This window comes from Mytilus californianus, unplaced genomic scaffold (genome assembly GCF_021869535.1).
Source record: "Mytilus californianus isolate M0D057914Y unplaced genomic scaffold, xbMytCali1.0.p SCAF_6, whole genome shotgun sequence".
Classification (NCBI taxonomy): Eukaryota; Metazoa; Mollusca; class Bivalvia; order Mytilida; family Mytilidae; genus Mytilus; species Mytilus californianus.
Genome location: NW_026262712.1, coordinates 46288219 through 46300846, shown reverse-complemented (window position 1 = coordinate 46300846; position 12628 = coordinate 46288219). Strand labels below are relative to the sequence as shown.

The 12628-nt window shown below is 31.9% G+C and overlaps 1 long non-coding RNA gene across 2 annotated transcripts in view; it reads left to right on the top strand.

Moving 5' to 3' along the window:
* LOC127706456 (uncharacterized) overlaps positions 1–12628 on the top strand; it is a 348407-nt gene that overhangs the window by 82801 nt on the left and 252978 nt on the right. The window lies entirely within an intron of this gene.

Genomic DNA, 12628 nt, shown 5'->3' with positions numbered 1-12628 from the left:
CAAAACGAGATGGTAGTTGTGCAAATAAAACTGGATGTGTCAAACAGTGTAAAGGGTCGTCTAAATATTGTTCAACGCTCATTGATCTTTAAAAAAAATCTGTTATTATAAAAGCTACTTATTTAGGAGAGCTAGATGGGTCATTTTAAAAAAATGTAGAATTTTGAAATTTTGAAATTGTTTTGAAGTTACTATTTCAAACAACCCTCGTCATAAGTAAATCAAAACAAACAGTACTTATAGAACAACATATAAAAAGATGCAATCTTGATAATGTGATACAAGAATATATTGAAACATTTTTTGATAGGCGGTGCAATATTTTGTCTCTCCTGTTACCATGTTCAAAAGAAATTTCGGGTTACTTAAAAGAGGTTTCGATAAAATTTTAAGCTTGTTTTTCATAGACAAGAAGATTGTTTTCAATAGTAAAAACTTCTACATATATTTATTCTGTAAAATGATAGATTTTTTGTCAATTTTCCATGCTGTACTGAAAAATGCCTCTAAAAATTGGTTTTCAAAGGTTATAAAAATAACCATCAGTAATGCAAGTCTAAGATAGCAATTCATAATGTTCAGCATTTTTTTCTCTCTCTTTCTAATAACCCCAACATCAAGTAATTCCCTCGCAGGTTAGTTTACTTTTGTCTTTATTTTATTGGTAACAGGAACGTACGTTAATGATATATCACCATATTAAGTTCTATCCTGTTACGTTTTGTCTATCCTGTTACCGATAGCAGTATTGCATCTGCAAATGCTAAATTGCGAAGATTAAGACGTTATAACCTTTAGATGAGTTCAAACAACGACACATTTCAGTATGTGTACAACTATATGTAAGTATTAACATTTTAAAGACGTTTCTGTCTACTATTGTCTATCCTGTTACTGTAACCATAGCAACCATAGTAACAGGATAGACATAACAGGATAGACAAATTTCTTCATTTTTGAATGTTGTTGTGAAATAACTTCTCCCTTTGATGAAGTGATTTTGTTTTTCTGTTGTGATTTTGGTTTCCAACACGTAATTGCACTTTTTACAAGTATAATATTGGTGTAATTAATCAATATGTTGGTAACAGCATTGACAAGACAAAAAGGTACCTTCTATTTTTTTTTCACTAAATGTCTTGAAATTTTTTTCTCTACATTGTTATATAAGAAACGTGCTGTGTTAAATGTTTAGGTTACTTTGCGCTATTGAAATCAACACTGACTAGTTCAATATTCATAGGGAGAACAATTTAACGGGTGATTTAAGTAGCGGTAACAGGATGGACATGAACTTCATGTACGCTGATTGAAATTAGTTTGTAGAAAAAATGTTACATATAATAATAAAGAAGCTGCGATTTTTCGTTAGAGTTATTTTTAACATTCTAAAAAAGTCCCTTTTGCAGATATCAAGGCAATCAGAAAATAGGAAAAAAAATCATTTGAAATTTGTTACTCTGACACTGTACGCACATAAATTACGCAAAAAATCGGGCTTAAATATATTTTAATCTTTTCAAAATAGATCTAAATCGTGTTAATTATTAATGTTCTGACTCATAAATTTTACAAACTTTCATTTAAATACTAACAACTGCATTTTCCATTAAAAATAAACGGAGTTCTTATAGTTATATATTTACATACATTTGTATGAGGTCTATGTACATTTTTGAAGGCCATATGGTGACATATAGTTTCTTACATGTATATCTACATGTACGTCATTTACAGCGGTGGATCCGGGTGGGGGGTGGGGTTTGACCAGGTGCACGAGACAAGCCCTGATGCTGACAAAAATGTAGCATAATATACTGATAAAGAATGTGATTTATACTTTGATTAATTTACCAATTAGTCGATCATGTATTTTTATAGAATAAATCTGTAATCACCGATCATTGATTGCTAAGTCTATTTCTTTGATATGGAGATGCGAAAAACGAAGAGTGAATTCTGAATATTAAAACTTTTTCGATGTTCATTTCTATATATTCATATCTTAAATATTTGAATGTTACTTCCAAATTTTCCGAAACATTAATCGGTTGATATAGTAATTCCAAAATCCAATGATTTAACACTCATTCTGACTGTAATCAACATTCTTAGTCCTATACGTCACAATTCTTAAATTTCATTAAAACTTTTATTGCATGTTTTGAAATTTATACCAAAAAAACTACAAATCAGCCGCACTCTAAGTACTAACGAACCTTAATGGGCCTAGAATGAAATAGCTCGAAAACCTAAAATTGTTTTTGATTTTCATAACTTCGACTTATTTAGACAAGCTTTCTTTCAAAAGTAAAACATTTGGTTGTATTTGTGGCAAAATAAAAAAAGTCATTTGCCAAAACAAGCAACTGAAAGCATTTAGAAATGCAACTAGATTGACCATACAAACATCTTTGTAATTCAAATAGTAAGATCGTGTTCCGGAAAATGAATTTACGTGCAACAATCGGCGAGGAATTACCAAATGGATTAGCAATAATGCACGTTCATTATGATTTACATTTTGACCTTGATATGCTCGTTTATAACGTTACTAACAGAAAAAAAAAGGAAAATGATGATGAGTGTTTAACGTCCAGTTTCAAATTAAATGTATATTCAAGAACGAGAAAATGGTAATGTGATATGAATATAAATTAAAACCTTGAATTGTAATAGACCGACCCTGACGGATTTTTAACGTGCTGATTCAAAAGGAGGCAGTCTGCAAGAAGAAATTCACCCTGTCTGGGAACATTATTCTAACCCCGAGCCAAACAGTCTTTGCTTTTACTCCAATATGCCGCGTGCTTAGTGGAGAAGCAACAAATACAAATTTTCAAGTCTTTGGTTTGATCCCCGGGGTTCGAACTCACGACTCCCACACTGGAGGCGAGTGCGCTATCACAAAACCACCGAGGCGGTAAAACAATCAAATAGGAATCAATTTTGTAAACCATATGTTACTATTTGTTTTGTTACAATCTGAAGACCTTCACATCAATATAAAAATGGTTGAAATATTTGAAGCTTCGTGTTAGTGACACCCTTCTGAAAAATTTCTGGTTTCGCATCGGACTTGGTCCCCTTTGGATAGTTTTTTCATTGACAATCATACCATGTCTTCTTATTTTTTATATCAATTTCAAAATTGGTGTCAAATTGGTTTTAAACCGAGTGGACGTTTTCCCAAAAGGGATAGGTCTAGTATGTTTAAATATATTACTTAATTATAATGTTTCCTGCTAAGATCTAACAAGGAAACAACATTCATCCCAATTTTTTGGTGCCTTAAATTAAGTGATTGTTTTTGGTTGTCTTTTGTGTGTTTTTTGTCGACAGTTTCTTCTCAAAGGCATAATTCATTAATTTCATATAAAAAAAAATACACACAAACAAAGTCACTATATTTATAAAACTAACATGTAATCTGTAAATTGAGTGCAATGTATAAATAAAGAAAAGTATTTTCATGTTTGTCACATATCAAAAACTCAATGAAAGACCAACTGCAGAGAGTAGTTCTTAGAATGATTATTAGGTTTGTATATTCCATAAAAGACTGAGAGATGAAAGACTCTTTAATGCAAGGAACGTGTATACATCTTACATGAGGAACGTGTTTGCTTTCATATCATTGACATACGGGTTCCATTGGAATGAGACAGTGTGTAAGGTGAAAAAGATAAATTTTTATTAAAAGTCAATATTTGGAAAAACATTGAAATGACAAGCTCGCTAGATCTTTTTCCGAAAATTAAAACATATACATATACATCAGCTCAATGGCATGCAAAGTTGCAGAAAAAAGTGGCAGCCGCATATTTTATAAAATATTGTGTAGAAAAAATTTCTCAAAGCATTACAATTTTGCATGTATGTAAAACAATACAAGATTGAAAAATTACGAAATCAGATTATGAATCTTTCATGGACAGGAGGCCCATGTACAGCAAGTACCATTCCAAACCAATACGAATTTCTCGACTGGATATAATTCGTTTATTTTTTTAACAGTGAATTCCATAATATGGGTGCTTCATACCGAAAGATTTTTGACAAAGGCAATTGATGGCACTTCCAATCCAATCAAAACCAAGGCAATTGAAATATACAGCAATGCCGCTTATGAAGTCAAAAGCCTCTCGTTATCATGGGACTGAATTAGAGAGGGCATTTTAGTTATTTGCAGCAATGCATCAAAATTTGAAATACAATCGATGTGTGTTAATCTCTGCTCCCTCTCCTGATTTTGTTGTATATTATATTTAATTTAATACAGAAATGCAATTGGTGGACAACATTATTATTGAAAGCATATGTATAATGGGGTAAACTATAGATAGTTTGTTTAGTTTTGGTAAATTAATACCAATTCTTATTTTAAACGTTTAATTGTTGTGAGGCTTTTCTACATAAAGTTTGGACACGCAAATCAAGAAATTCAAGTATATATTTATTCCTAGAGGTTTGACAAAAACGTCACATGATATATTACTTAGTATTTCGAAGTAATTTAAGTGAATTTCAAAGTCTTTAAGTTCTAAGTGAAGTTTTGCGTTTAAAGGTAGACATAGAAGATATAGTGTTACAATAATGCATGGTTATTGATTTCTTTAGAAGTCAATTACTGATTTGCCCAAGAATCTTCACATCTTGTGAGTACGTTTGTCATTATGTTGATTTCGTCATAGTAAACTATGATTGTGACGTCTTTTGACAATTTTTTGTACAATACTAAACAAAATGACACTTTGAGACTTTAAAGTTACATTCACATTTGTAAAGTGTTGTCTTGTGCACAAAGGTTTTAATTGTGTTTCTAAATGTACAGCTACATGAATGTCCGCTTGCATTCGTATTACAGAAACACTACAGAAACACTACAGAAACACTACAGAAACACTACAGAAACACTACAGAAACACTACAGAAACACTGCAGAAACACTGCAGAAACACTACAGAAACACTACAGAAACACTACAGAAACACTGCAGAAACACTACAGAAACACTGCAGAAACACTACAGAAACACTACAGAAACACTACAGAAACACTACAGAAACACTACAGAAACACTACAGAAATTATGATTTATACTTTGAGAATGTTTTGTTACTTTAAAAAAATAATTACTTTAATTTGTTACTTCAACATTTAGAAAAAAACAACATTTAGAGGTGTTTCTGTCCTTGTGTTAGACTTATATACATATGTAGGACTCGGAGGTGCGATGGGGACGCTGAAGTGCAATGGTCACGCTGAAGTGCGATGGTTCGTTCGCTGATAGGCGACGGTCTATTTCACGCGTGATGGCTAGTTTGATATCTACAGGTTATAGATATTTCATATCTTTTGGATAGTTTTGCGGTGTTTCGTAAATTATACCATAGCTTTTAATGAAATCCCCAGCAATAACCTCACGAGACGAAGTCGAGTGAGGTTGCCGAGGGGCTTCAACAAAAAACTATGGTATAATTTACGAAACACCGCAAAACTATTAAAAAAATATGGAATATCTGTTTTAACCTATCGCATCTTTAGCTGTTTAAAATTGTGTTTTTCATATATTTTTGTTTGCTTACTTTAAAAATAGTTTTGATAAGTATCAGTTAAATAACCCTTTTCGGGCCTTACACATAAAGCTCCGCCTACTTTCTAAAATAAGCAGGGGCTTCTGAAACAGCGGGAAAATCAGTAAGACGAGATGTTTCGACAGCGATGGATGTACATTTACATTGGTGACGGATAACGTTACAGACGAACAAATGTTAAAGGAATTAGATGTTCTGGATATGGACGCAAGAGACCCCAGATTAAAAGTTGAACTGCAAAGGGTTAGTTTTTTTTATTTTATCAAAATGTTCGAATGTTTTAATTTTTTAATATTCATTTATAATTATGAGGAAATTAATTTTACAAGAATCTTTTTGAGAGATTGGATGAATCATTCCACATTTTAAGGTTCATCTATACACCAACAAAATGGCTGTGTTTACACCATGAAATTTTCTCTGAATGCAGACAAAACTGTGTAATTTTAATAGTTTTAAATCCTGGCAGCATCTAGATATATACAAGTTGTATTCATTTTGTGTTTTAAAAAGAAAAAAACTTTTGTGGATTTTGCTTAACATTTTCTTTTCTTGCCACAGGTGGTGTAAAAATTAAAGAACCTTAGTGAGCGCGCTCACATACCCCACGTCCCCACATTGTCACTGGAGAAATGAAATAACTGTAAGAAATAAAAATTGTATAAGAAAAAAAATTGAATCATAATTTCCTGTCGATATGCACATCTACATAGTATGTCCTTATTATCTACAAAGTTTCATGAAATTCTGTTGTGTGGGTTCAGAGGAGTTGCGATGACAAACTGTTGCAGAGGTATATTGAAGCAAATAAGTTCAAAGGGGCGTAACTCCTAGAAATAAAATTGAATCGTAATTTCCTGTCAATATGCACATCTACGTAGTATGTCCTTATTATCTGAAAAGGTTTCATGAAATTCTATTGTGTGGTTTGAGAGGAGTTGCGATGACATAAGGTTGCAGTTGTATATTGGGCAAATAAGTTCAAAGGGGCGTAACTCCTGGAAAAAAAATTGAATTGTAATTTCCTGTCGATATGCACATCTACGTAGTATGTCCTTATTATCTACAAAGTTTCATGAAATTTTGTTGTGTGGTTTCAGAGGAGTTGAGATGACAAAAGGTTGCAGTAGTATATTGGGCAAATAAGTTCAAAGGGGCGTAACTCCTAGAAAAAAAATTGAATCACAATTTCCTGTCGATATGCACATCTACCTAGTATGTCTTATTATCTACAATGTTTCATGAAATTCTGTTGTGTGGTTTGAGAGGAGTTGCGATGACAAACTGTTGCAGAGGTATATTGAAGCAAATAAGTTCAAAGGGGCGTAACTCCTAGAAAAAAAATTGAATCGTAATTTCGTGTCGATATGCACATCTACGTAGTATGTCCTTATTATCTGAAAAGGTTTCATGAAATTCTATTGTATGGTTTGAGAGGAGTTGCGATGACAAAAGGTTGTAGTAGTATATTGGGCAAATAAGTTCAAAGGGGCGTAACTCCTGGAAAAAAAATTGAATCATAATTTCCTGTCGATATGCACATCTACGTAGTATGTCCTTATTATCTACAAAGTTTTATGAAATTTTGTTATGTGGTTTCAGAGGAGTTGAGATGACAAACTGTTGCAGTAGTACATTAAAGTAAATAAGTTCAAAGGGGCGTAACTCCTAGAAAAAAAATTAAATCGTAATTTCCTGTCGATATGCACAACTACATAGTATGTCCTTATTATCTAAAAAGGTTTCATGAAATTCTGTTGTGTGGTTTTAGAGGAGTTGCGATGACAAGAAACAGGACTGACGGACTGACGGACGGACAGACGGACGGACGGACGGACAGACGGACGGGTCAAAAACATTATACCCTCCGCAACTCGTTGCGTGGGATATAATAAACAAAGTCATGTGAAATCTTTTTGATGGTCCCCCTCAGGTAATGATTGTATTGTATCATATTGATTGACATGGACAAGATAGGGACAATAGAAATCTACTCGCAACAGAGGTGATTTAAATAGTGTAAATGAGTGGACTGTATCAAAGAAAACTCAGGTGTTTGTTTATTTCACCATCTTCTGTGGCAAGGAAAGAAAATGTTCATCAAAATCCATAAAGTGTTTTAAGTTTTTAGAACATAAATTGGATGTAACATTAATTTATTTAGGTGCTGCCAGGCATTAAAACTTTTAAAATTACTCAAGTTTTTTCTGTACTCGGAGAAAATTTCATGGTGTAAACACAGCTATTTTTGTTAAAGTGTATAGATGAACCTTAATTTGTACCTGAAGCCCAAGTCGTACATTAATTAAAAGGAATTTCAAAATGTTTATGATTCTAGCAAGCCAACATTTGGAGTAATACAATGAAAAAGTCTATGCATTTACCTAATATGAAGCTCCTTAAAAGGGGCTTGCATCCTGCCCCCTCCCCCCAAAAAGCCGCCTCGGCAAATCCAGACCTATACATGTAGCTGTACAGTGAAGCCTATGGAATACAATCCAAGTATAAATCTCAATAACCGAAAATCAACTTATATTTTCCAGTATAATATATACACATTTATATATTTTTTTAAACTTTATTTGTTTGTTTATTTGTTCTAGGAGCGATTTTTTTTTCCATTTTAAAATATAGGACAACAGAGTTGGTGTACGTGGGTTCGATTCCCACCCTAGGCATTCATTTATATCGGCTGGTGCAAAGCGGGCAGTTTAGCTTAGTGGCCCCGTACTGACTCTGTTGTTCAAATGTCAAAAAATTCAGGCAGCTAGGTATTGCTATCTTTCTTTTTCTCGAAGACCCTATACAACAAAACCATGGTATAATTGTGAAAATTATACCATAGATATCTATTTTCGGTTATTGAGATTTATACTCGGGTTGCATTCCCATAGGTTCCATTGCACAGCTATAGGTTAAATATGCAGTTATTACTAGTATGCGAAGCAGATTTTTTTTGATAGTTAGTATATAAATTTACATTCATTATTGTCTATAATATCTGTCCTTAACATCAGTTGCATACTAAGTGAGAGATCGTTCTCTTTGATTTTCTGCATTTGGACATAATTCTGCGTAAACATTTTGTCTTTACTTTGCTCCTCTCATGGGTTCCTCGTTTACCGTAATAATATAATACGAAGAGTCTATCTGCGGACCCTATGTATTTAGAGAATGACACGCACGTAAAAGGAACCTTTTGTAGATTAAAAAAACAAACGCGACAGAAGGTAAACCTTCCCCTATCCACCAATCCTCCCATTTTCTCGTAGTACTTGAAGTTCAAAAGCCTCTTATTAACGTAAAAACATGGAAAACTTCTAACATATAAATTGACTTCTACTTCGACATGAAAAGCATTGAAAATGTAGATTGTGTAGACCATCGCACTACAGCGTTACCACCATCGCACTCAGGCGTAGCTACCAACGAGATAGTTTCACAATGCCACCATCACACTCCAGCGTGACCAAAAACGCACCTCAGCATCAAACCATCGCACCTCAGAGAGACCATATAGCGGTTCGGACTAACATTACGGTTCAGAGTCCTACATAAGTATACTAGTATACAGAAGCTGACATTTGAAACAACTGTAGTGAGTTCTGATGTCAAAAATCCATGCCAAAAACGTTGTGATGGGTTAATATAAATGAATAATACATCGAAATTCAAAAACAAAATCAATGACAAAAGAAATCACTCTCAAATACAAAAACATTATCTGTTACAAAAGTAATCTCTCGAAAATTCAAAAACAGCATAAATAACAAAAGTTATCACTCTTAAATACAAAAGCAGTATCAATAACAAATGAGATGACTATTAAATACAAAAGCAGTATCAATAACAAATGTGATGACTCTTAAATACTAAAGCAGTATCAATAACAAATGTGATGACTCTTAAATACAAAAGCAGTATCAATAACAAATGTGATGACTCTTAAATACTAAAGCAGTATCAATAACAAATGTGATGACTCTTAAATACAAAAGCAGTATCAATAACAAATGTGATGACTCTTAAATACTAAAGCAGTATCAATAACAAATGTGATGACTCTTAAATACAAAAGCAGTATCAATAACAAATGTGATGACTCTTAAATACTAAAGCAGTATCAATAACAAATGTGATGACTCCTAAATACAAAAGCAGTATCAATAACAAATGTGATGACTCTTAAATACAAAAGCAGTATCAATAACAAATGTGATGACTCTTAAATACAAAAGCAGTATCAATAACAAAAGTTATCACTCTTAAATACAAAAGCAGTATCAATAACAAATGTGATAACTCTTAAATACAAAAGCAGTATCAATAACAAATGTAATGACTCTTAAATACAAAAGCAGTATCAATAACAAAAGTTATCACTCTTAAATACAAAAGCAGTATCAATAACAAATGTGATGACTCTTAAATACAAAAGGCGTATCAATAACAAAAGTTATCACTCTTAAATACAAAAGCAGTATCAATAACAAATGTGATAACTCTTAAATACAAAAGCAGTATCAATAACAAATGTAATGACTCTTAAATACAAAAACAGCATCAATAACAAATGTAATCACTTTAAATACTAAAGCAGTATCAATAACAAATGTGATAACTCTTTAATACAAAATCAGCATCAATAACAAATGCAATCACTCTTAAATACAAAAACAGCATCAATAACAAAAGTAATCACTCTTAAATACAAAAACAGCATCAATAACAAAAGTAATCACTTTTAAATACAAAAACAACATCAATAACAAATTTAATCACTTTAAATACAAAAGCAGCATCAATAGCAACATTTTTAATGTATTCACTCTTAAATACAAAAACAGCATCAATAACAAAATTATTCACTCTAATATTCAAAAACAGTACCAATAACAAGAGTAAACACTCTTATATTCAAAAACGACATCCATCACACAATTTTAAAGTAATCCCTCTTAACTTCAAACACAACAACAATAACAAAATTATACGTAACCGCTATTTAATTCAAAAACAATGTCAGTTACAAAAGTGATCAAAGTCCGCATATACATACATAGTAACAGACATATTATGGAATCTGGTGAACTCTTTAACCGTTTATGAAAATTGTTTATTAAATTTAGTAATCCTTCTTTCATTCTCTGATCAACAGTTCAGAGTATTACGCATGTTTCCCCTTAGTTTTGAGTAATTTCATCCTTGTTAGCTCAAAGATTTATGATTAGGGTGCGATAAGGAATGTTTCACTTAAGAGGTGTGTGCATACGTCTGAAAGGGACAGACGTGAAAACATCAGGATTTCCATTTTTTCTAAATTTCAATTTGATCAATACCTTATGTGTATAAAAATCGAAATGATGTATATTTAGACAACTAATATTTATTTAAGAATTGAATGCTTCTTTTTGTAAATTTATTGGGGTGTAAAAGCGTTGACCGAAGTACATTTGGTTTGCGCGCTTCATACCAAAAATGTGCGCACGGTCAACGCTTTAACAACCCTATAAAATTACTAAAAGAAGCATTCAATACTTATAATTATATTTTTTTTACTAGGATCATGAAAACACGATGTCTATCAAGTTTTTCTTTATTTACCTGTGCACTTTATTGTAGAAGCTCGTGTTACAATTCATTTTGAAATGAAGGTTAATTTCAGAATGACGCGAGATTGTTGTTAGCCAATCAAAATAACGTATTATAATGAAACATACATGTAATGTAATTACATAAAATTATCTCAAATGGACAACATATGAATACAATACTTTAAAATTCTCATTAACATTATTCATTGAAACCATAGGAATAGTTTAACCTAATGCCTTCCAGCAGCGGCCACTTCGTTGATCACAATCTGACAAAATTAAGCATTTTAGTAAAAAAGTGATTCGCCGTTTATGTAAGGATTATGTATATCCAGAGTTCATCATAGCGTCACTTAGTTGCCCGAACTATCTTTATTTAGGAGAAAAAGGAAACAACTTCGAATGCATGACACTTATGTTTACAGAGGTTGAGGATTGTAGTAAGTTATGACAGCTTTAGTTAACAAAATCAAAATATACAAAAATTACTCCTAGTGGAAAAGAAGCTTTGCAATGTCTGCATCCTCCAATAAGCTTTATAATTACACAAACACCTCAATACAAGCGTCTTAATACGGAAGCACATTTAGGACCTCCCAAAAACATAATTTGAATTTGATATCACGAATTAAAATCGTTTTCACGAATTGTAGAATTCGTTATCACAGATTAAATTAGTTATCACGAATTTATGGAATTAGTTATAACAGTTTTAATTTGTATTTCGTAATAGCGGATACAATTCGTTATCACAATGTTTTGTAATTCGTGATAACGGATTACAATCGTTATAACAAATGGTATAATTCGTTATCACAGATTTAATTCGTTCTCACGAATGTATGTACTTTGTTGTCACATGTTTTTTTTTTGTAATTCGTGGTTGCTGATTAAATTCGTTATCACAGATTTTTGTAATTCGCGATTACGGTTTAAAAATCGTTATAACAAATTGTATAATTCGTGAAAAAGGATTAGAATCTTGATAACTATTTCTACGAATTTGAGATAACGAATTGAATCCGTTATAACTATTTATGAAAATCATTATTACGATTTTTATCCGTTTTCGTGAATTACTATAAAATTGTGATTACTATTTCTACGAATTCGTAATAACAAATTGAATCCGATATAACGATTTATACAATTCGTTATCACTATTTATAAAATTCGTTATTACGATTTTCGTCCGTTAACACGAATTGCCAAAAATTGTGATAACGAATTTAATTCGAAGTAACGAAATGGCTGACCCAGTCAAAGTACTCAATTAAGATTCAAATAAATGCAAAGTCAAAGAAAATCATTTTTTTAGTAATATCCTTCCACTATACTATTGGTTGTTATTAAAGTGAGAAAATACGATACGGCCTATTTATTGTCCTACAAAAATTAAAAAAATTTTAATCTATCAAATAACATCCTTCAGATTTC